Genomic DNA, 27,327 nt, shown 5'->3' with positions numbered 1-27,327 from the left:
GAAAGAGGCAATCATTCCTCCGAGGTCCTGGGACACCTCTGATTGTACCTGGGTACTGGACAGAGCAAGTTGGATTTCCTGACCCCTTCACCACCATGTAGCAATTTGGTTCTGAGTACCTCCAGATCTGTAGTGTAGTATTAGTTGAGGTACACTAGGAGTCTAGGACAGGAAGGGCACCTACTGTATGTAGTCTCTGAGGAGACTACAGCATACCCAAATGTATCACAAGGTGAAGGGCTCTTGGAAGAGCCGAGGTGCAGTGTTCAAGGAACTGCTACTATTGGGATAAAATGGGCAATAAACAAACAAGAATCCCTTGCCATGCTGAGGCGCTGGGATCCCTGAACAGTAGGGGGTACAATTCAAACTGACAGGTATGCATGGAGACACACAGATACTGGGGACAAATACAGCCATGCAAACAAACAAACAGAAATCTCTAGAAGACAGGTAGAGGTGCACAGTGACACTGGACAGGAAACCGGCTTAAAAATACAATTGGATACACAAAGGCAGGCTGCTAGGAACAATAAGGTGGTTTTGCTCCTTATATATCTATCCTTCTGATGGTTTGGACAAATGATGACTGTATTGTCAATGTAGGTTTTGTCAAAGAATGTCTCCTTTTACTATGACTAATTTATTCCTTCAAGACTACAATGTGATTGCACACATTGTGCATGTTGTATATTATGACTTCTTTACTGAAGATCGGGACAAATAACAATACTTGTATTGTCATATATGTACACAATGTACAGTGAACAATTTTTTATGGTAAAAAAAAGCTGTTATATTTTTTATAATTTTTATAATGAATAAAAAATGATGCTTTTGATACTGTCTACCTACATGTGTCAATAAAGCTTTGCTGCTTTAAAAGCCTATGGTAATTAGGTAAGCTTGAAAAGAGCCTGGCTCAGGGGTGGGGTGTAGCTAATTGAATTAACAGCAGGAGGTTAACTAGTCCACAACACAAGTCTTGTGAGACAACAAGGACCAGCCAAACCTTACAAGTTAAAGCCATGGCACTACATATACCATCATACCTACTGATCCTTAGGAATATCTTCACAAAACACAAACACAATAAACGTAGTAACACTTTTTAGCCTTATAGCGCTGTCCTAATCATATTTCTATCTGAAAACTGGCTTTACCTAGTCGGCAATCAGAGGAGCAAAGAAACTCATTCATACCAGAGCTCCATACATGTCAGATTGGGACATACAAGTGTCCAATCCAAACGAGCACGTTCCTGCGTTACAAATGGCGGTGTGTGTAAGTGGGTGCTGCAGCGATCGTTGGCTGGAACCGAACAGAATCTGCAAGGGAGAATGTTACCAGCACACTGAGGATCACCAATATGGGGCCAAAAGTTTTAGTGAACGATCACATAGTTACAACAAGGCAATTAGATTAGAATATACAACACACGCCTAGACCTGAACAGTAAGACACAACCTGACTGACAAACTCAAACAAGCACCATCTAGCTAATGGGGGGTGAAACTCATAAACATGGACATGTGAAAACAGACAATACAGGAAAAAGACAATTTTTGGAACAACACTTCTTGTCATTGGAGGCCATGATCGCCTTCTGTTTGGAAAGCCCTGAAAGCCAATGACAAAACGTGAGGTAAAACACCAATAAAATTTAGTAATAAAACATTACATTTTTCACCTAAAAAAAATAATAAACCAATGGTTAGGGACTTTACAACACCATCACAGCTTACAGTGAATATTTAAAAAAAAACATATTCTGAGATGTTTTAAGAGTGCACTTTTTCTATTACAAAAATTGTTGACGTCAGCTAATTATTACCACGTGGATTTTGTTTATGGCATACCATTAATATCCCAAAAAAATTGTTTACCATGGTTAAAATAAAAATGACCAGCTCAAAAACAAACATTTTAGCATTACCATTCATTTACAAAGAGTTGCACTTTACAAAGAAATTCTTCAAAACTTGTCCTAGAAAAACAAACAAACACATTATAGTGAATATAGGCCATTTGCATGTCAATAGAGTTATTTCCACTCACAGACCTGGCTATACAGGAGGGGGGGTGTCAGTTACTAGTGGGCTGTCAGCAACTGAGACAACATTAGGTTTTTGAAGCTCTGACAAACATTCCATTTACCTTCAGACAAGACAACATAGATTCCATAAACACACTCTTACAATTTGTTAGCTTAAAGACAAATTCTAGATACCACTAATACCAGCTCGTCTTCTCCAATAACCTGGACGTTTTCTTTTTACTTCCATAAAATCTATTTTGGAAGTTCGAGATTCCTTTAATGATTCCTCCCATTTCAGTTGCTTATTGTCAGCCTTTATAGATGCATTCTCTACCTTCATATGCTGTAATGGGACCCATGATCTCGGCCTTTCATACTTATTACACCTTGGCCATGTTCCAAAGCGTGCTGAATACACTTCAACATCACGTCTCCTTGTCCTGTATGGATTTTGATTCACTACCTTTCCAGCAGAAGCTGATTGAAAAAATCGTGCAATGTGGCCAAATAATCCACATGCATAACATTTGATCTTTTCTAAGGTGGTCCTGCATCTATTAACTAAAGGCTTTGTTTTAGACTGAGAATATTCAGTGACTGACACATGATTAACAACTTTTTCTGGCTGCCTATGTAAGAGGTGTAGAAAATAGGCAGCCCCATAAAATTTAAATCCAAAGCCTAATACCTAATATAACAGTAATCTATCTTTGTCAATAGAAGATACTAGTGATTGCATTTTTATTGTATCATCACAAGAGGGCAGAACTACTTCCTGTGATAATAGGAAGACACAGAAGTGGGAACTAAAAATCTAACACTTTGTTTCCTACAGGACAGTGATTACAGTGAACATATCCAGTCACATGTAATTAAGAGTTTTCTTTGTTTGTTACAGCCATTCCTAATAAAGCACTTCTGGTTTCACCCGACCCATCCTTCGCACAGTTGAATTATTTACTGTATGTGCAACACCTACAAGATGAAGGGGCAGCTTTACAATTGCTCTTACCATCCAGAGATTTACAGATATTCGCACATACACAAGGGGCGGATGATTTCCCACTGAATTCACAAATACTTAAATCAGTCTTTTTATCATCTACTCTAATGGGAAAATGAGCAAACTGCTTCTGGCAGTTGACAGAGAATTGGTTCAATTCACTTTCTGCATTCTTCAATCTTTCTACTAACTGATCCATTTCCTCCTGTAATCTTTTGTTATCTCTTGTAAGCTGTTGGTGGCTAGCATCAGAATTAGTTACAGAAATTTTTTAACTACTCAGGTCACTTTTGGATATTTCAAGAGTTTCCTTTAGTGATTTGTTTTGCAACTTCAGATGTTCATATTCCTTAGCCATCCAACAGGCAGCAAAGATCAGTGGAGTCTTTCCCGCACGCTTACAACTTTTCCCGCTAGGCTTTGATTTTGTATCTTCTAACTCCAGTCTGGCCTTTCCCTGACTAACCTCTCTGTTTTCCTCCTTCTTATCCTGTTCCTCACAGTAGTTTGGCCTTACCTTGTGGCTCTCCCTTTTCATCAACTGCTAATAACGGTCCATATCAGTGCTTGAGAATTCCACTGGCAAGGACTGGGTAACTGCATAAGGCCCCAGTCCTGATAATTGCTCATTGTCCCCCTGTTCATCATTGCCACAATTCTGGGGTTTAAACTTTTGTGACTGTTCCTTCATACATCTACTTTCAAGTGTTGTTTGGAATGATTTCTCTTTAGATTCCATATTAAAAACATTCCCTGCCTCCGCCCTACTCATTGACTCTAATGCAGGCCATAGATTTGTGAAAAATCCTGCGATTTTTCAGACGACATTAAACTATTAAAATATTCTTGACGTGTATGGGTAATTTTGTCTGCAGACTTTCCTTTATTTTTTGTCTTTTTTGATTATCGGTCCTGCTGGTAAATTTTATAAAATGACCGAATTTCATCCCATTAATGGTAATATTCCCCGAATTTCTAAACAACAAATTAATGCGCATGTGTTATGATCTGGACGTTTCTCAAGGAACGAAATTTATTTTCCGGGAGAAAGGTCAAAAGTTGTAGTATGTAAAGAGAACGTCATGTCATGTATTTCTGTGTTGTAACCTTTGTGTTTGATGTACAGAAATAACATGCATCCACTATGCTTATTGTGTTGTGCTTAATTAGCCCATAATTAAAAGAATTTATGGCACAATTAACACCTATAACACTTTATGGATATATATATATATATATTTAAAAAATAACAGCAATGTACTTTTAAAGCAGCAAAGCTTTATTGACACATGTAGGTAGACAGTATCAAAAGCATCATTTTTTATTCATTATAAAAAATATAACAGCTTTTTTTACCATAAAAAATTGTTCACTGTACATTGTGTACATATATGACAATACAAGTATTGTTATTTGTTCCGATCTTCAGTAAAGAAGTCATAATATACAACATGCACAATGTGTGCAATCACATTGTAGTCTTGAAGGAATAAATTAGTCATAGTAAAAGGAGACATTCTTTGACAAAACCTACATTGACAATACAGTCATCATTTGTTAAAACCATCAGAAAGATAGATAAAGGAAGAGCAAAGTATGGTTTTGCTCCTTATATGTTTCTTTTTTTGTTTTTTTTCCTCCTCCAGTGCTAACACACCTAGCATTATAAGGGCCAGCTTTTGTTTGCGGTTCATTTTGGGCATTTTCATAAGATAAATGAAGAAAATTCGTAGGGACGACACGTTGCTGATGTCTTGACTGCAGATTACGAAAAGAGGGAGGGAAAAAAAGGTCACCAAACGACATCATTTCCGCCAAAAATACGACAGCATTTCTGTCCAAAAAACGACATCATTTCCACCCAAAAAACGACATTATTTCTTGCAGAGGTAACCATTACAAAGAATTTTTTCTCCGATTTTTGTTGTAATTGGTGGTCTAATTGGCTCTATGACCAACTGATTTTTCATTTATCGGAAGAAAAATCGCGAGATTTTTTCCAAATCTATGTCCTGCTTAACAGCCATATGCTCCAAGCATCTCTTTCATTTGGGCGTGTCATCTTTTTACGATGATCATACCAGAGGTCTTCCCAAGTCTTAGGTTTAAAAGTACCTTTTTTAGAAAACTCCAGCACTCCCAATCATGTGTATATTTTACCACCCAAGGTCCATATTTACCTATCATCTCTTCCCTTGGGGTCAGTTGGCAGGGTTTGCCACACTTAGACGTCCTCCTTGAGTTGATACTGTTACCCATCCTTACGGATACCGGACCCTGGAATAATTTCCCAACCTTAAGCGGTTTCCCCAACCTTATGCGGTTGCCCCAGAGGTATTATTATTATACAGGATTTATACAGCGCCAACAGTTTGCGCAGCGCTTTACAATATAAGGGAGACAGTACAATTACAATACATTTCAGTACAGAAGGAATAGGAGGGCCCTGCTCATGGAGCTTACAATCTAAAGAAAGGGGGAGGTGATACAAAAGGTGATAACTGCGGGGGATGATCTGGCGGAGGTGATTCAAGTACAGTTCTTAGGTGGAGGTGAGTTTTCAAAGATCGCCTAAAGGAAGACAGGGTGGGGGCTGACTGGACATGCTGTGGTAGGGAGTTCCAGAGGATGGGAGAGGCTCTGGAGAAGTCCTGGAGGCGAATGTGGGAGGAGGCGATGAGGGAGCTAGAGAGGAGGATATCATGGGAGGAGCGGAGTGGGAAATTTGGGCCGTAACTGTGGATGAGGTTAGTGATGTAGCTAGGGGCAGTGTTGTGGATGGCTTTGTAAGCTGTGGTTAGTATTTTGAATTTTATACGTTGGGTAATTGGAAGCCAGTGGAGAGATTGGCAGAGAGGGGCAGCAGTCGCTGATCAGTTGGTAAGGTGTATGAGTCTAGCAGCAGCATTCATAATAGACTGAAGGGGGGATAACCTGTGTAATGGTAGACCAGTGAGGAGGGAGATGCAGTAAACGAGGCGGGATATAACCAAGGCGTGGATAAGTTGTTTTGTGGTGTCATTGGTCAGGAAGGGGCGGATTTTGGAAATGTTCCAGAGGTTGAGGCTGCAGGATTTAGCCAGTGAGTGGATGTGGGGCCCAAAGGAGAGGTCAGAGTCTAGGATTACGCCTAGCACCCTGGCATGAGGGGAAGGACCAATGGTTGTGCTGTTGATTTTAATGGTAAAGTCATGAGTGGGGGATCGGGGAGGAGGAAATATTACAAGCTCAGTTTTTGAAAGATTGAGTTTAAGGTAGTGATGTGACATCCATGCTTAGTAGATTTGTGATATGTGAGGAGGTTGAGGGGGTGAGCTGGGGAGTGGAGAGAGAGATCTCTCCACTTAGATTAGAGGTAGCTAATGTCTGACCAGTGATTGGGTTGACAGGTACCGCCCCTGTCAACATTGCTGCTTTTCACTACTTGTCAGAGCAAACTTTAATTTGTCCCTGTTCTGAATATAGTCCTTCAAACAGCCTGGGGATCACCCGAAACTTGCCAATAGTTCAATCCCCCCCCGTGGACCTTTCTGAAGTATTCTGACAGATTTTTTCCTAAATTGCTCCTATTATCCCAAGAAGGATTAGAGCAAACTTGAATAATCAAAATTTGAGTGCTTGGAGTACAGCAGGCAGTTAATTGAGGCACAGCTATTTTGCAGTATGGTTTGTAGTAGTTACAATATAGCTGTTGTTCACAGGTCTAACTACACAAGTAAATTTACACCTTTTCACATATCTTAACCTCCCATGGGTGTGCTCAGAACTGGTCAGTTTAACAGGAAATTCCAGTTGCCTTCCATCCCCCTCACCTCAGTTGAGTCTTTTGAAGTGTAATCCCCCCACAGTCACAATAACCTTCATGAAGGTGAAAATTACTATAGGCCCAAAATTGCCATTACACGTCTACAAACTATGGTATAGATAATGGAATTTACACAGCTTTTACTTTCTGACTGCCGATCACATTTCCTGAGGTGCTAAAATGCCAGGATAGTACAAACACCCTCAAATGACCCCTTTTTAGAAAGTAGACACCCTAAGCTATCTGCTGAGAGGCATATTGAGTCCATGGAAGATTTATTTTCTTTCCACAAGTTTCTGGAAAATGACAAAAACATTTTTTTTACACAAAGTTGTCATTTAAATGATTTATTTCTCGCACAAGCCATGGGTATATGTGGAATTACACCTCAAAATACATTCTACTACTTCTACCGAGTATGAGGATACCACATGTGAGACTTTTTGGGATCCTAGTCACATACAGGAGCCTGAAATCCAATGACCACTTTGAAAGCCTGAAGGTGCGTAATTTCCTCATTTCACTTCCTCACTACCTATCACAGTTTCAAAGGCGCTGAAATGCCAGGATAGCGCCACCCCCCCCCCCCAAATGGCCCCTTTCTGGAAAGTAAACACCCCAAGGAATTTAAAAAGAGGCATTGTGAGTATTTTGCAGATCTCATTTTTTCTCACAAGGTTTTGAAATATAAAAAAAGAATAGAAAAAATGTTTTTTTTTTGTTTTTTTAATTTTCTTAAAATTTGTGGCAACAAATGAGATCTGCAAAATACTTACCATGCTTCTTATCAAATTCCTTGGGGTGTCTACTTTCCAAAAAGGGGTCATTTGGGGGGGGGGGGGGTTAGGTGCTATCTTACTCAAACTCTCCAACGACCTGCTAACCGCCAAAGCTAATGGCCACTATTCAGTGCTCCTATTCCTTGACCTCTCTGCGGCCTTCGACACAGTCGACCACCCCCTCCACCTCAAAAAACTACACTCCCTCGGCCTCAGAGATTCTGCTCTCTCCTGGCTCTCATCCTACCTGTAACGCTCTTTCAGCGTTACCTATAATGCTACCTCCTCCCTCTCACTCCCCCTCTCTGTTGGGTTCCCTCAAGGCTCTGTCCTCGGGCCCCTTCTCTTCTCCATCTACATCTCCTCCCTTGGCCAACTCATACACTCTCACGGCTTCAACTACCACCTCTATGCCGACAACACACAAATCTATCTCTCGACCCCCCACCTCACCCCCTCGGTCTCCGCTCGAATCACACACCTGCTGAGCTACATATCAGACTGGATGTCGCTCCACTTCCTTAAACTGAACCTCTCCAAAACCGAGTTTCTTGTCTTCCCCCCAGCCCGGACACCCCCCCCCCCATTGACTTCTCTATCACATCGAACAACGTTCCCATCAAACCCGCCCCGCAGGCCAGAGTACTTGGTGTCATTCTGGACTCCAACCTATCCTTCCAGCCCCAAGTCCAATCTTTAACAAACTCGTGCAGACTCCACCTCTGCAACATCGCCAAAATCCGCACGTTCCTAACTCCAGAAACCACTAAACAGCTCATCCACTCCCTCATCATATCACGACTCGACTACCGCAACTCCCTCCTCACTGGCCTGCCTCGCCGCTGGCTATCCCCGTTTCAGTCGATCCTGAATACGGCTGCCAGACTCATTCACCTTTCCAACGCTCCGTCTCCGCCTTACCCCTCTGCCAATCCCTCCACTGGCTTCCGATTGCACAACGGATCATATTCAAAATCCTAACGCTGACGTACAAAGCTGTCCACCATACTGCCCCGAACTACATCACTGACCTAATATCCAAGTACCGCCCAGCACGCACACTCTGCTCCTCACAAGACCTCCTTCTCTCTAGTTCCCTGGTCTCCTCCTCCCATGCCCGCCTCCAGGACTTGTCCAGGGTGTCACCCATCCTCTGGAACCAACCTGCCCCAACCCATCAGATTATCACCTACTCTCCTCTCCTTTAGGTGCACCCTGAAAACCCATCTCTTCAGGGAAGCCTACCCCACCCCCTGCTAACTTGCCAACCTCCTCCACTCTTCCTACCACTCCATCCCCCACAGCTATCTCCTCCTGTGCCACCATCCCCTCCCTCCTAGATTGTAAGCTCGAAAGAGCAGGGCCCTCAATCCCCTCATGGTTTGCATTGTATTGTTATTGTTCTGTCACATGTTCTGTCCCCCTTTGTAATGTACAACGCTGAGCGAACTATTGGCGCTTTATAAATACTGTATAATAATAATAATCCTGGCATTTCAGGGCCCCCGAATCTGTGATAGGTAGTCAGGAAGTGTAATGAGGAAATAAAGCCCTTAAAAAGCCTGAAGGTGCTTATTGGATTTTGCGGTCCTGTACTTGGCTAGACTGCCAAAATGTCTCTCACATGTGGTACCCCCGTACTCTGGAGAAGTATCAGAATGTATTTTGGGGAGTAATTCCACATATACCCATGGCATTTGTGAGCAATAAATCATTTAAGTGACAATTTGTGTAAAAAAAAAAAAAATATATAAATTTTTTTGTAAGTCAAAAACTTGTGGTAAAAAAATAAATTCTTCTATTGATTCAACATTCCTCCCAGCAAATAGCTTGGGGTGTCTACTTTCCAAAAAGGGGTCGTTTTGGGGGGTGGGGGCGTTTTATGCACAGCATTAGAAGTTTATGCCACACATCACTCACTCTTCTAAACACCTGAAGATCAAGCCTTTTCTGACACTTTTTGTTCACATGAAAAAAATTTGTATTTTTTGCTAGGAAATCAATTTAAACCCCCAAACATATATTTTTTTAAAGCAGACACCCTGGTGAATTAAATGGTGGGTACTACAATTTTTTATGGCACATAGTACTCACGCAGCGATTTTTCAAAAGAAATTAAAAAAAAAAAATACACTTTTTTTACTTTTCATGCACAAAAACACAATATATTGGCCAAATATTTGGTAAAATACAAAAGATGATGATATGCCAAGTAAATAGATACCAAACATGACATGCTCGTGCAATGGTGACAAACTGCATACGTTTTTAATATCCATAGGCAACACTTTAAAAGCTACCATTTTAGATTTACAGAGGAGGTCCAGTGTTAGAATTACTGCCCTTCATCTGACGTTCACGGTGATACCTCACACGTATGCTGTTAAATTAACCGCTGTTTACATACCGACACAGGGTCAATGCTTGTGCACACTATTATTTTTACACTGTACCTTTCATTTTTTTTTTTTTTTGATCACTTTTAATGCTATCACAGGGAATGCAAATATCCCCTATAACTTCAATGGGCATTGTCATATATTCTTTTTTCAGAAATCTGGGGTCTATCAGACTCTAGATATCTCCTCTTCTCTTATCTAGTTATCTAATCAAACCAAAATCGGTGTGATCAGATGCTTTCCCAATTTACAAATGGCGCTGTTTATATCCTGCAAAACTGAAGAGATGAAATGCTTGTAGCTTCTGATTTCTTAGGCTATAGAGATGATTGGCACCATTCTGGTCTCCAATCAGCTCTATGGTCAGCTGGCAGAAACACCGGTTGCATTCTCAGGTTGCCCTGATGGTGCGGGACTGCCCAAGAAGGCTGTGGAAGGCAGCGGGGGAGGGGGGCATCATATCCCACTGCTTGTTAAAGCAATCCTGCAGCTAATTAGCCACTAGGATTGCTTTTATATGAAAGCCAATCGCCGGCTGAAAAAAAATAATACCAGGATGATGTCTGCAGCTGTAGGCATCATCCTGATATAACCATTCAAATCCAGTGATGTACCAGTACATCGCTGATCCTTGTTGGGTGTATATGCTATGTTCTTCTTTTTTTTTTTGTATGCAGCCTGTGGACTGAATGAAAAAAAGAGAAGAAATCTCTGCCAGAAAAAGTGTGTGGTATTCCCACTATTAGAATATACCACCCTGCATTCACCCACTTATAATGGTGGGCACACATTAGGTCACACTTTGCCACATTCGCCAGTTCCAAGATTGTACAAATGTCTAAATAGTGGCACGCTTGAATAAAAATTGTCCACGTATAAGTGGTACCCCATATGGAAAAAGGATGACACCAAGTTCCAAACTATCTTGCCACTACTCCCCATGTAGTCTGGGCATCTGGGGGGCTCCACGTGACTATCATTTCCCTCGTAGAAACTTATAAGTATAGCCTGTTGCCCTCTCACAGGTCTTCTACATCTTGACCCCCATATCTGGCACGCTTGCAGGGGAGAAATTGTTTGAATGCAAGGCGGCCAGAAAAATTAATCAGGGACTCATCAACGCAGACTTTTTGCTGGGGAGTATAGACATCTGCAAATTTTTGGTTAAGCTAATTTGAGAGGGGCTGAATTTTGTGGAGCCGGTCAAATTCAGGGTCACCTCGAGGATGACAGAGTGTATTGTCGTTGAAATGCGTAAAACACATTATACTCTCATATGTATGCCTGGCCATGGCAGCAGAGAACACGGCATATGATGAATCAGGTCTGTGGACCAATACAACCGCAATTGATTTTTTTTAGTAATGCCCATGTTGAGGGTTAGGCCCAAAAAAATGTAAATTCAGAAACCGTAATGAGTTTCCATGCGACTGGTCTGGCAAGGTTTGAATTTAGGTCGATGGCGATAAATTGTTGTGCATATAAATTGCTTTGATCCACAATCAACGCATAAATATATTCCGTGAAAAACAGCTCCAAAAATCAAGGGGAGTTGTTACATTTTCTATTTCCACCTGAATTCCGGGTTGGGCAGTGAATGGGGGAAGTACAGGTGCTTCAGAATTTGTGGGCTGTCAATCGGGATTTGCAAGCACATCCGGAAGGACACTAGGAGCTCTATGGGCCTGTGTGCGAATTCTTGGTGGCTGCGGGACAATACTTGTGCACGCCACCGCACCGGCTTGTACTGGACTTATGGGACTTGCCACGTCACCAAGTCATACTGCAGTGCTGGTATTATTATGATACAGGATTTATATGGCGCCAACAGTTTGCTCAGCGCTTTACAGTATAATGGGAGACAATACAGAACAATACAGTTCAATACAAGAGGGTTAGGAGGGCCCTGATCCTGGGAGCTTACAATCTAAGAGATATGTGAAAGATCAAGATGTACTAGACCGCTGGTGCTCGCCAGTTCACGAAAAGGTAGTGCGGCACTAGTACTGGCACTCTGCTGCATATGAGAGTCCTCAAAATTTACCGACAAGTGCTAACAGAGATCAGGCCTTATTCTGCGAACACTGCAGTTTTGTGTGCAATGTATCAAGTGACAGTGACCTACTGACACTGCACTTGCTGGGGGAGAAGGGGGGGTAAGCGTAAGGGCTAAACGCAGGTGCTGATAGGTGTCGGGGCTGATCCCGCTAACGCTGCGTTTTTGGGGACGCTATACTAATGTGAACGCTGGTATAGTGCTGATCTGATCAAAGAAATTGATCCGTTCAGACACTATACTAGCAATGGAGATTTATTGTGCATGAGCGTGCTCCTGGCAATCAAGGGGTTAAATGCGTGTACTGATGGGCAATCTGACGCTATCTGGGAGGGGCATTAAAACCACGGGAGCGCAAATCATGTATTATATATATGTGATTTTGCGCACCTGTGCCGCTCTGTAGCAGTATTTCTGCTATAGGGCAGTCAGGAAGTGGTTACAGAAGCGGTTTGTGTTACAGAGCTGCGTTACTGTAACTGACAATTGTGTGGTCATGCAACACTGCACCCAAATTAAATTTCCGTCCTTTTTTTCCCACGAATTGAGCTTTCTTTCGGTGGTATTTTATCGCCTGTGCATTTTATATTTCTTGCACTATAAAAAAAAATAAGGCTGACAATTTTGAGAAAAAAAACTATATTTTGGACTTTTTGCTATAAAGCATGTCCAGTAAAAAAATTTTAAAATCAAATTTTGTCATTAATTTCAGCCAAAATATATTCTGCGACATGTCTTTGCTAAAAAAAATCCCAATACATGTAAATTAATTGGTTTACGTGAAAGTTATAGCGTCTACAAATGGCGGGAAAGATACTGGGATATATTTTTTTTATAATAATAATGGCGGCGATCAGCGATTTATGACAGTGATCAGTGACTTATGGAGGGACTGCAGGACTGCGGCGGACATTTTGACACTGGAGGGGAACTGACTTGGGGTCACTGACATCCCCAGTGACACCAATACAGTGATCAATGAAAAAAAACACAGACACTGTACTAATGGCACTGGGGAGGAAGGGGTTAACATTTTTATTCAATCAAACAGTTAACTGTGTGAGGAGAGTGTTCTACTAGTGGGCGTGGGAGGGTGTACTTCACAGGAACACACTGATCCCGGGAGTGTGTTAGGAACTGACAGGGAGCAGAGCTGCAGTGTAAACACTGCAGCCGTGCTCCCTGTCAGTGATTGCTGGTAATCGCCGGGACCCGGCGGGTAATGACTGGCCAGGACCCGGGGATTGACACCCGCGATCGGCGGCGCGGGTAAATCACGTTTAAAAACAATATTTAGCACAGCGGTGTCTCCCTGCCGCAGTATATACACTGCGGCTGGTAGGCAAGTGGTTTTAAGGTAGACTTGTTGACTGGTGACCTGGAAACTCCGGTCGCTATTGGGCTTCTCACTTCATGTCAATGGATGCCTGGCCTTCCTTACAAACATTAGTGAGCCCTACAGGGCCATTTTGTCTAGACTTTTAGGGGGGCCCTACATTTTCTACATTCTCTACCGGCTACGTATAACTTTAGTGGCCATCTTACCACTTTGGAGGAGTACTGTACTGATCAAGGAGTTTTGCCTCGTACTTTCAAAAGTCAATGAGCTATTGATCACACCTCCCGAAGATTACCGATTACCCTGTATAACGAAATGGGAGGCAGACCTTGACTGTACTTTCACTCAAGACCAACATAACAATATTATCAAGTTTACCCTTAAAACCTCAATTTGCACGAGGATCCAGCAAACCAAATTTAAACTCTTGACACGCTGGTATTATATGCCATCTCTTTTACATGAATTTTTCCCAAATACTACTGATCCTTGCTGGAGATGTCAGGAGGAGAGGGAAACAATGTTGCAAATCTTTTGGTCCTGCCCCAAACTTGATCACTACTGGAGAGAGGTATGATGGATTGTCTAAAAATTACAAACTATGAGATCCCGGAAGACCTGGCCTTTTTATCCTTCATGTATCAAAAATTCCAGCTAAAATCTACAAACAATCTGTGGTTGATCACCAACTCAACGCCGCCACGTCGTACATACCTCTAAGGGCTTGTTCACACTTGACTAAATTTCTAACTCTTAACAAATGCTCCTATAGCATTATTTTGGGTGTTAGGCGTTAATGAGCTTTAGTATGGGTGTTAGACAGGAATTTTACAAGCATTAAAAACGCTTCCCGAATACCCTATGCACAGTTTTTATGTGTTTTATAAGTGTTTTACAAGCGGTAAAACCTCACCACAAATGCCTACTATAAACTGTAATGTTATTAATGCGCCTCAACCGCACTGCAAACACCTTGCAAAAGCCTGCCAGTGCCTTTGCGGAGCTTCACCATAGACTTGAATGGGAGGCATTAAAAGGCTTTAAACTCTTCCAGACTCGACATGAGGGTTCAATTTTTAAGCAACGCGACACTAATGCTTCAAGTTTTGATAATGTGAACAGCACTGTGTGCTGTCCATAGTATCATTTGCATAGGCATTTGAGGAGCGTTAAAAACGCCCCTCAAACACCTGCTTTCAATGCCAGTCTGAACTAGGCCTAACTTGGAAATGCCCACATCCTCTGAGCATTTGTCTCTGGCTTAACAGGGTGGAAGAAATAAACACATTGAAAGATCTAGTACTTTTGGCATGGCATAAAAGTGAACAATATTCCCAAACTTGGACATTGTGGAACATGTTTGTCTTCTCTGAAGAGGGGAAAGCTCTTTGCTGTTTAGGCTGTTGATTAAAAGATGTTTTTGTTCCTATACCTCTTCTTTTCCTATTCTTTGTCTTCCTATTCTATTCTATCTTTTAAAAAAACAAAAAAATTAGGCAGTTAGTTTTTCTGAGACTTGTTCTACACCATCTCTGGCTCACCATAATGGAGCACACAGTGGTCATCCTTCTAATGACTGTTCTCTGGATAACATAGTGGGTTTACATTGTCTATAATTAAGCTGATCTCTTCTTGTATCCAGACCTTATTCACCAGATACAAACAAATGTATCCTGTACAATGGTATAGGATGTGCTATCTTTTACTATTCTGGAACCTGCCTTTTTTTCTTTGATTAAAAAAAAAATAAAAAAAAAAAAACATATTGGACCCATAAAAGATGATCAGGGGATGTTGGTCACAAGTGACAAAGAGACGGCAGGTGATTAAAATAAACAACCAAACCACATTTATACACCTCTTTAGAGTCATCTATTAATGTGGATACACTTTCATCTGGGGTGGTTACCCAGGAAGGCCATATATCCATCCTTCAATGATGGTCAAGCTTTTGAGAAGGTAATGATTTAAATATACACCAGTTTTGTGTTTGCTGGGCTGATCCATTCACCCAGTATATTTACCCTATTGTAGTTCCACCTACTATGATCTCTCTTTTTGGTTTTTCCATTTTAGGAAGTCATTCTACTTATTGTGATTATTACCATAATGGTTTCTGAAGAATGATCTCCCTATGCTGATTTTCTATGGAAAATATGGAAAATTCTTTGATCTAGTGGTTAGGAACTCCATTGCCTTATGTGGATCCTCAAACTGCCGAACAACTACTTTATTTGGAGACGCCGAATGTTTTTAAGTGATTTTATTATTACTTGTTTACCATATCTATGTCTAACCTCTATATGATCCATGTGATCGAATAAAGTTTTTTGAATAACAATATTACTCCTCTTGGATTTTGAAGTAACCACTTTTGTTTAAGCAGTACTGCATCTGTCATACTGCTATTTTTTGTTAGGTATATATTGGGTTTATAAATCCACACTAAGTATGAGTGAGACGGAGATATTAATATGACATATTTATAGGTGTCATATTAGGTGGCTCTTTTTCGTTTGGTTGTTTAATAAGTATTCTTAAAGGTCAATATGACCTGTTCTGCTACCTTTATTGAGGTGAATTTATAGGAATTGTTTCCTTTTGGACATTTTTATGGTAAACAATACCGGGTGACTAGAAACAAAAAAAAAAAAAAAAAAAAAGGGGAAAGATGGCCTATCAGATTAATGAGGAAATGGATGCAGAAATAAAATCAGCATTCACCAAAAATCTGAATCACCAGACAAACGATGGTAATGTGGATATTAGAAATAAATTTAAAATCCATAAGAAACTAACTTCCAAATATTTGAATAGAAAATGGGATATTACCTCCCTAGAATCCTATATAGAAAAGGGAATTATCCGTAGAGGATTACGGGAGAGAGTAATTCCAGCAGAACATCTCCATACCTCTAGGTTTCTGGAAAAATGGAAGGATGTTTGTATTAAACATGGCATTGAAGTGATGCGAATAATAGTAGAAGAAGAGAAGGTTCAATTAGATGAACTCTCTATACAAATTGACGCTAGCACTAAATCCCTAGACCCTCTGAAGGACAACCCTGACTTTGAAAAATATAATGATTTTCTTAAAAAAGAGATAGAAAAAATACAAAAGAATTTGAAATTTACTAAACAACAGAAATTTAAAAGATATCTGGAAGATTGGGAAAGGGGAGAGATCTTTGATCTGTCCATCAATAGAGGAAGAAGTAGATCTAAACGTAAGAGATATTTTTCTAGAAATAATAGACAATATTCATCTATGAGTGAGGATGAGGATGACACTAATAGGAAATCAGTCAGTTTTTTAGAGGAGGAAAAAACCATTGGGGAAAGTCAAGGAATTTTAAAACAGGGAAACAAACCAATGGGAATAACAAAAGACGAAAGGAATGTAACAACTATGTCCAAATCCTCCAACCAAAATCGAACTCGAAGTCACAAGAGATAAAACTACAGGAGAATACCAAAGATCTTAAGGTAATTAATCTATCTAAATTTAAGCTGGAAAAAAGACACTATGATCTATTATGTAAAGGATTAACCTTTTCACCAACAGATAAAATGAATCTATTTGAAGTTTATAAAGACTTGAATTTATTTTTGAGGAAAGTTTTGCTAAGAATTCCATACATTTCCGGAGAAAACAGGACATTTGCTCTAGATTCAGAAAGAGAACAGCAAGCTTTCTTAGATCTTGTGAGCCTCCTGGATGAGACATCCACTGCAGATGAGCTGGAGGATGATTATACCCCAGATATTTGGAAAAGACATACTAGATTAACAACATCATCCAGAAGAATGCCGAATATGAGAGAAAATAAATGGCTTAGTACCTTTCTGGATCTGGTTCATAATGACCTGTGCAAAATTGATTGGTCTATGAGGAACCCAGATAATCTTACTAAAGAGGAAAGAAGAGCACTCTTTGAGCTAAAAAATGCGAAAGATATTGTAATAAAGAGAAGTGATAAAGGAGGGAATGTCGTATTATTACAAAATGAAGACTATGAGAAGGAAATTCTAAGACAACTAAGAGATCCTAATACTTACTGTAAGCTACATATAAACCCCTTTCCCAAGATAGTAGAGGCACTTAATAGAAAGATAAAATGGCCATTTGAAGTAAACCTTTTAACAAAACGGGAATATGATATGTTGACAGTTGATATCTACAACATCCCCACATTTTATGTTATTCCTAAAATAAACAAAAATCCTACTCAACCACCAGGACGTCCCATAGTGTCAGCTATAAAGGGCCCTGTTAGAAACAATTGGCAAATTTATCAATGACCTTATTAAAGATATGGTCATCGAACTTAAGTCGTATGTAAAAGACACTAGGGATGTACTGGGAAAACTTAGCAATTTGGAAATACCTAAGGGAGCACTTTTAGTAGGTATCGATGTCGAATCACTATATACCTCGATCCCACATATTTGGGGATTGAGAGCTATAGCTTTTTTCCTAGAAGTACACTTTCCAGGAATGGAGTACAGAACGAATTTATCTTGGATCTCATAGAATTCATGCTGACACATAATTGTTTTAAATTTTTGGGGGCATGGTACCAACAGATACGTGGTACGTTGATGGGGGCACCTTGGGCCCCAGCATATGCATGCCTCCATCTAGGACTATGGGAAGAAGATCTGGTTTATCCATCCATTCCATTTAATCAACATGTAGTTAAATGGCTAAGATATATAGATGATGTCCTGTTGATATGGGATGGTGATTTAACACAATTGGAATGTTTTCTTGAACTCCTTAATGGGAATGATAGAAACATTAGGCTAACATATATAGCTGATAGAGAAGTAATTTCTTTTTTAGACCTATTTCAATCTGTGAAAATAGATTGATTACAAAAACTTTTAGAAAAGAAACAGCAGCAAATACACTTTTACACGCCACTAGTTACCACCCGGAAAGCCTAAAGCAAGGTATACCAATTGGCCAATTTCAGAGAATTAAAAGGAACTGTACTAATGATGTCCAATATAAAGCTGGATCTATTCAACTTTATAATAGATTTAGAGAAAGGGGATATTCACATAGGACTCTGAGAAGAGCAAGACGTAGAGCTTCATATAAAACAAGAAATGAATTAATCTCTAATTCTAAAATTAAAATGAATGACAATCCTCAAAACCAACCAGTAAGATTTATGACTAAATTTGGACAGCAATGGAATGAGATTAGAAAGTCCCTGGACTCCCACTGGCATTTATTAACTCAAAATCCAGGAATAGCACAAATAGTGGGAGATAATCCACATATGGTAGCAAAAAGAGCTCAAAATTTGAATGATATTCTGGTGCAATCAGAATTTCAAAGAATTCCTCAAACAAACTGGCTAAACAAACAAACTCGTATAACCGGGATGTTTCCCTGTGGACATTGTCAAGTTTGCCCGTTTGTACATAGGACCAACCAATTTTGCAATACAGATGAATCCCAGAAATTTAAAATAAAGAATTTTATCAACTGTTCTAGTAATAAGATAATCTATATGATAGAATGCCCTTGTAAAAAGAAATATATAGGGAAAATGAAGAGGACCCTGAGAACTAGAATTGGTGAACATCTGAGAGATATTAGGAATGAAAATAAATATAGAAATAAAAAAGAGAGAGAAAATCCACTTGCCCAACACTTTAAAGAAGTACATGGGAGAAAAATTGAGGGCCTAAAGGTCAAAGGAATTTTCCAACTAAATATTTCAGCTAGACGAGGAGACTTTGATAAAGTTCTCCTCCAAAAGGAAAAATATTGGATATATTCTCTTAATACACTAGTTCCCTATGGACTAAATACTGAACTCAACTTTAAAGTATTCTTGAACTGAGTTGGAGAGCCACTTTAATATTGAATGGATATCCACATTGCTAGAGATGAGCGAATTATTCAAAAATTCGATTCGGCTGATTCGGCGAATTCGCGGAATAAATTTGATTTGAGTCGAATATATTCGCTGCGAATTTAACTTATAAAAAGGGTGTTTCTAGGCTTCAGAGAGCCTTTATATTAGTGCAGAACACTGTACCTTTAATTTAAATGCCCTTGGAGTCTGCTGGGGAAGAGAAATAATACTGTCAGTCAGTATGACATGCAGATGAGTGCCGTCGATCTTAGAATCACCGCACACTTCACTCATTTGGGCAGTCACGGGGCCAAAACCAGAGTGTGAAGCCACAGTGTGGCAGTGGAGGCAGCAGCAATGGGAGGCCATACAGCACCCTATGAAAAAATGGAACCCACCAGCTGTGTAAGGAGACCTGAAAGTGGCACATGGCAGAGTGTGGCGATGGAGACAGCAGCAATGGGAGGCCGTACAGGGACCCATGACACACTCTGGACCTGGCAGCAGCATGAGGAGGCGGTACAGGGGCCCATGACAGATTACGGGCCTGGCAGCAGCATGAGGAGTCGGTACGGGGGCCCATGGCAGATTACGGGCCTGGCAGCAGCAATGGGAGGCCATACAGCACCCTATGACAAAATGGAACCCACCAGCAGTGTGAGGAGACCTGAAAGTGGCACATGGCAGAGTGTGGCGATGGAGACAGCAGCAATGGGAGGCCGTACAGGGACCCATGACACACTCTGGACCTGGCAGCAGCATGAGGAGGCAGTACAGGGGCCCATGACAGATTACGGGCCTGGCAGCAGCATGAGGAGTCGGTACGAGGGCCCATGGCAGATTACGGGCCTGGCAGCAGCAATGGGAGGCCGTACAGGGACCCATGACACACTCTGGACCTGGCAGCAGCATGAGGAGGCGGTACAGGGGCCCATGACAGATTACGGGCCTGGCAGCAGCATGAGGAGTCGGTACGGGGGCCTATGGCAGATAACGGGCCTGGCAGCAGCAATGGGAGGCCCGTAATCTGCCAGCACCCTATGACAAAATGGAACCCACCAGCAGTGTGAGGAGACCTGAAAGTGGCACATGGCAAAGTGTGGCGATGGAGACAGCAGCAATGGGAGGCCGTACAGGGACCCATGACACACTCTGGACCTGGCAGCAGCATGAGGAGGCGGTACAGGGGCCCATGACAGATTACGGGCCTGGCAGCAGCATGAGGAGTCGGTACGGGGGCCCATGGCAGATTACGGGCCTGGCAGCAGCAATGGGAGGCCGTACAGAGACCCATGACACACTCTGGACCTGGCAGCAGCATGAGGAGGCGGTACAGGGGCCCATGACAGATTACGGGCCTGGCAGCAGCATGAGGAGTCGGTACGGGGGCCCATGGCAGATTACGGGCCTGGCAGCAGCAATGGGAGGCCCGAAATCTGCCAGCACCCTATGACAAAATGGAACCCACCAGCAGTGTGAGGAGACCTGAAAGTGGCACATGGCAGAGTGTGGCGATGGAGACAGCAGCAATGGGAGGCCGTACAGGGACCCATGACACACTCTGGACCTGGCAGCAGCATGAGGAGGCGGTACAGGGGCCCATGACAGATTACGGGCCTGGCAGCAGCATGAGGAGTCGGTACGGGGGCCCATGGCAGATTACGGGCCTGGCAGCAGCAATGGGAGGCCCGTAATCTGCCAGCACCCTATGACAAAATGGAACCCACCAGCAGTGTGAGGAGACCTGAAAGTGGCACATGGCAGAGTGTGGCGTTGGAGACAGCAGCAATGGGAGGCCGTACAGGGACCCATGACACACTCTGGACCTGGCAGCAGCATGAGGAGGCGGTACAGGGGCCCATGACAGATTACGGGCCTGGCAGCAGCATGAGGAGTCGGTACGGGGGCCCATGGCAGATTACGGGCCTGGCAGCAGCAATGGCAGGCCCGTAATCTGCCAGCACCCTATGACAAAATGGAACCCACCAGCAGTGTGAGGAGACCTGAAAGTGGCACATGGCAGAGTGTGGCGATGGAGACAGCAGCAATGGGAGGCCGTACAGGGACCCATGACACACTCTGGACCTGGCAGCAGCATGAGGAGGCGGTACAGGGGCCCATGACAGATTACGGGCCTGGCAGCAGCATGAGGAGTCGGTACGGGGGCCCATGGCAGATTACGGGCCTGGCCGCAGCAATGGGAGGCCGTACAGGGACCCATGACACACTCTGGACCTGGCAGCAGCATGAGGAGGCGGTACAGGGGCCCATGACAGATTACGGGCCTGGCAGCAGCATGAGGAGTCGGTACGGGGTCCCATGGCAGATTACGGGCCTGGCAGCAGCAATGGGAGGCCCGTAATCTGCCAGCACCCTATGATAAAATGGAACCCAACAGCAGTGTGAGGAGACCTGAAAGTGGCAAATGGCAGAGTGTGGCGATGGAGACAGCAGCAATGGGAGGCCGTACAGGGACCCATGACACACTCTGGACCTGGCAGCAGCATGAGGAGGCGGTACAGGGGCCCATGACAGATTACGGGCCTGGCAGCAGCATGAGGGGTCGGTACGGGGGCCCATGGCAGATTACGGACCTGACAGCAGCAATGGGAGGCCATACAGCACCCTATGACAAAATGGAACCCACCAGCAGTGTGAGGAGACCTGAAAGTGGCACATGGCAGAGTGTGGCGATGGAGACAGCAGCAATGGGAGGCCGTACAGGGACCCATGACACACTCTGGACCTGGCAGCAGCATGAGGAGGCGGTACAGGGGCCCATGACAGATTACGGGCCTAGCAGCAGCATGAGGAGTCGGTACGGGGGCCCATGGCAGATTACGGGCCTGGCAGCAGCAATGGGAGGCCGTACAGGGACCCATGACACACTCTGGACCTGGCAGCAGCATGAGGAGGCGGTACAGGGGCCCATGACAGATTACGGGCCTGGCAGCAGCATGAGGAGTCGGTACGGGGGCCCATGGCAGATTACGGGCCTGGCCGCAGCAATGGGAGGCCGTACAGGGACCCATGACACACTCTGGACCTGGCAGCAGCATGAGGAGGCGGTACAGGGGCCCATGACAGATTACGGGCTTGGCAGCAGCATGAGGAGTCGGTACGGGGGCCCATGGCAGATTACGGGCCTGGCAGCAGCAATGGGAGGCCCGTAATCTGCCAGCACCCTATGATAAAATGGAACCCACCAGCAGTGTGAGGAGACCTGAAAGTGGCACATGGCAGAGTGTGGCGATGGAGACAGCAGCAATGGGAGGCCGTACAGGGACCCATGACACACTCTGGACCTGGCAGCAGCATGAGGAGGCGGTACAGGGGCCCATGACAGATTACGGGCCTGGCAGCAGCATGAGGGGTCGGTACGGGGGCCCATGGCAGATTACGGACCTGACAGCAGCAATGGGAGGCCATACAGCACCCTATGACAAAATGGAACCCACCAGCAGTGTGAGGAGACCTGAAAGTGGCACATGGCAGAGTGTGGCGATGGAGACAGCAGCAATGGGAGGCCGTACAGGGACCCATGACACACTCTGGACCTGGCAGCAGCATGAGGAGGTGGTACAGGGGCCCATGACAGATTACGGGCCTGGCAGCAGCATGAGGAGTCGGTACGGGGGCCCATGGCAGATTACGGGCCTGGCAGCAGCAATGGGAGGCCGTACAGGGACCCATGACACACTCTGGACCTGGCAGCAGCATGAGGAGGCGGTACAGGGGCCCATGACAGATTACGGGCCTGGCAGCAGCATGAGGAGTCGGTACGGGGGCCCATGGCAGATTACGGGCCTGGCAGCAGCAATGGGAGGCCCGTAATCTGCCAGCACCCTATGACAAAATGGAACCCACCAGCAGTGTGAGGAGACCTGAAAGTGGCACATGGCAGAGTGTGGCGATGGAGACAGCAGCAATGGGAGGCCCTACAGGGACCCATGACACACTCTGGACCTGGCAGCAGCATGAGGAGGCGGTACAGGGGCCCATGACAGATTACGGGCCTGGCAGCAGCATGAGGAGTCGGTACGGGGGCCCATGGCAGATTACGGGCCTGGCAGCAGCAATGGGAGGCCGTACAGGGACCCATGACACACTCTGGACCTGGCAGCAGCATGAGGAGGCGGTACAGGGGCCCATGACAGATTACGGGCCTGGCAGCAGCATGAGGAGTCGGTACGGGGGCCCATGGCAGATTACGGGCCTGGCAGCAGCAATGGGAGGCCCGTAATCTGCCAGCACCCTATGATAAAATGGAACCCACCAGCAGTGTGAGGAGACCTGAAAGTGGCACATGGCAGAGTGTGGCGATGGAGACAGCAGCAATGGGAGGCCGTACAGGGACCCATGACACACTCTGGACCTGGCAGCAGCATGAGGAGGCGGTACAGGGGCCCATGACAGATTACGGGCCTGGCAGCAGCATGAGGGGTCGGTACGGGGGCCCATGGCAGATTACGGACCTGACAGCAGCAATGGGAGGCCATACAGCACCCTATGACAAAATGGAACCCACCAGCAGTGTGAGGAGACCTGAAAGTGGCACATGGCAGAGTGTGGCGATGGAGACAGCAGCAATGGGAGGCCGTACAGGGACCCATGACACACTCTGGACCTGGCAGCAGCATGAGGAGGCGGTACAGGGGCCCATGACAGATTACGGGCCTGGCAGCAGCATGAGGAGTCGGTACGGGGGCCCATGGCAGATTACGGGCCTGGCAGCAGCAATGGGAGGCCCGTAATCTGCCAGCACCCTATGACAAAATGGAACCCACCAGCAGTGTGAGGAGACCTGAAAGTGGCACATGGCAGAGTGTGGCGATGGAGACAGCAGCAATGGGAGGCCGTACAGGGACCCATGACACACTCTGGACCTGGCAGCAGCATGAGGAGGCGGTACAGGGGCCCATGACAGATTACGGGCCTGGCAGCAGCATGAGGAGTCGGTACGGGGGCCCATGGCAGATTACGGGCCTGGCAGCAGCAATGGGAGGCCCGTAATCTGCCAGCACCCTATGACAAAATGGAACCCACCAGCAGTGTGAGGAGACCTGAAAGTGGCACATGGCAGAGTGTGGCGATGGAGACAGCAGCAATGGGAGGCCGTACAGGGACCCATGACAGACTCTGGACTTGGCAGCAGCATGAGGAGTCGGTACGGGGGCCCATGGCAGATTACGGGCCTGGCAGCAGCAATGGGAGGCCCGTAATCTGCCAGCACCCTATGACAAAATGGAACCCACCAGCAGTGTGAGGAGACCTGAAAGTGGCACATGGCAGAGTGTGGCGATGGAGACAGCAGCAATGGGAGGCCGTACAGGGACCCATGACACACTCTGGACCTGGCAGCAGCATGAGGAGGCGGTACAGGGGCTCATGACAGATTACGGGCCTGGTAGCAGCATGAGGAGTCGGTACGGGGGCCCATGGCAGATTACGGGCCTGGCAGCAGCAATGGGAGGCCATACTGCACCCTATGACAAAATGGAACCCACCAGCAGTGTGAGGAGACCTGAAAGTGGCCCATGGCAGAGTGTGGCGATGGAGACAGCAGCAATGGGAGGCCGTACAGGGACCCATGACACACTCTGGACCTGGCAGCAGCATGAGGAGGCGGTACAGTGGCCCATGACAGATTACGGGCCTGGCAGCAGCATGAGGAGTCGGTACGGGGGCCCATGGCAGATTACGGGCCTGGCAGCAGCAATGGGAGGCCCGTAATCTGCCAGCACCCTATGACAAAATGGAACCCACCAGCAGTGTGAGGAGACCTGAAAGTGGCACATGGCAGAGTGTGGCGATGGAGACAGCAGCAATGGGAGGCCGTACAGGGACCCATGACACACTCTGGACCTGGCAGCAGCATGAGGAGGCGGTACAGGGGCCCATGACAGATTACGGGCCTGGCAGCAGCATGAGGAGTCGGTACGGGGGCCCATGGCAGATTACGGGCCTGGCAGCAGCAATGGGAGGCCCGTAATCTGCCAGCACCCTATGACAAAATGGAACCCACCAGCAGTGTGAGGAGACCTGAAAGTGGCACATGGCAGAGTGTGGCGATGGAGACAGCAGCAATGGGAGGCCGTACAGGGACCCATGACACACTCTGGACCTGGCAGCAGCATGAGGAGGCGGTACAGGGGCCCATGACAGATTACGGGCCTGGCAGCAGCATGAGGAGTCGGTACAGGGGCCCATGGCAGATTACGGGCCTGGCAGCAGCAATGGGAGGCCCGTAATCTGCCAGCACCCTATGACAAAATGGAACCCACCAGCAGTATGAGGAGACCTGAAAGTGGCACATGGCAGAGTGTGGCGATGGAGACAGCAGCAATGGGAGGCCGTACAGGGACCCATGACACACTCTGGACCTGGCAGCAGCATGAGGAGGCGGTACAGGGGCCCATGACAGATTACGGGCCTGGCAGCAGCATGAGGAGTCGGTACGGGGGCCCATGGCAGATTACGGGCCTGGCAGCAGCAATGGGAGGCCGTACAGGGACACATGACACACTCTGGACCTGGCAGCAGCATGAGGAGGCGGTACAGGGGCCCATGACAGATTACGGGCCTGGCAGCAGCATGAGGAGTCGGTACGGGGGCCCATGGCAGATTACGGGCCTGGCAGCAGCAATGGGAGGCCCGTAATCTGCCAGCACCCTATGACAAAATGGAACCCACCAGCAGTGTGAGGAGACCTGAAAGTGGCACATGGCAGAGTGTGGCGATGGAGACAGCAGCAATGGGAGGCCGTACAGGGACCCATGACACACTCTGGACCTGGCAGCAGCATGAGGAGGCGGTACAGGGGCCCATGACAGATTACGGGCCTGGCAGCAGCATGAGGAGTCGGTACGGGGGCCCATGGCAGATTACGGGCCTGGCAGCAGCAATGGGAGGCCATACAGCACCCTATGACAAAATGGAACCCACCAGCAGTGTGAGGAGACCTGAAAGTGGCACATGGCAGAGTGTGGCGATGGAGACAGCAGCAATGGGAGGCCGTACAGGGACCCATGACACACTCTGGACCTGGCAGCAGCATAAGGAGGCGGTACAGGGGCCCATGACAGATTACGGGCCTGGCAGCAGCATGAGGAGACGGTACGGGGGCCCATGGCAGATTACGGGCCTGGCAGCAGCAATGGGAGGCCGTACAGGGACCCATGACACACTCTGGACCTGGCAGCAGCATGAGGAGGCTGTACAGGGGCCCATGACAGATTACGGGCCTGGCAGCAGCATGAGGAGTCGGTACGGGGGCCCATGGCAGATTACGGGCCTGGCAGCAGCAATGGGAGGCCCGTAATCTGCCAGCACCCTATGACAAAATGGAACCCACCAGCAGTGTGAGGAGACCTGAAAGTGGCACATGGCAGAGTGTGGCGATGGAGACAGCAGCAATGGGAGGCCGTACAGGGACCCATGACACACTCTGGACCTGGCAGCAGCATGAGGAGGCGGTACAGGGGCCCATGACAGATTACGGGCCTGGCAGCAGCATGAGGAGTCGTTACGGGGGCCCATGGCAGATTACGGGCCTGGCAGCAGCAATGGGAGGCCGTACAGGGACCCATGACACACTCTGGACCTGGCAGCAGCATGAGGAGGCGGTACAGGGGCCCATGACAGATTACGGGCCTGGCAGCAGCATGAGGAGTCGGTACGGGGGCCCATGGCAGATTACGGGCCTGGCAGCAGCAATGGGAGGCCCGTAATCTGCCAGCACCCTATGACAAAATGGAACCCACCAGCAGTGTGAGGAGACCTGAAAGTGGCACATGGCAGAGTGTGGCGATGGAGACAGCAGCAATGGGAGGCCGTACAGGGACCCATGACACACTCTGGACCTGGCAGCAGCATGAGGAGGCGGTACAGGGGCCCATGACAGATTACGGGCCTGGCAGCAGCATGAGGAGTCGGTACGGGGGCCCATGGCAGATTACGGGCCTGGCAGCAGCAATGGGAGGCCATACAGCACCCTATGACAAAATGGAACCCACCAGCAGTGTGAGGAGAC

The sequence above is a fragment of the Staurois parvus genome, unplaced genomic scaffold (genome assembly GCF_062004578.1).
Source record: "Staurois parvus isolate SC_StPar_1 unplaced genomic scaffold, SC_StPar_1.0 ptg000430l, whole genome shotgun sequence".
Classification (NCBI taxonomy): Eukaryota; Metazoa; Chordata; class Amphibia; order Anura; family Ranidae; genus Staurois; species Staurois parvus.
This window is presented reverse-complemented; position numbering follows the sequence as displayed.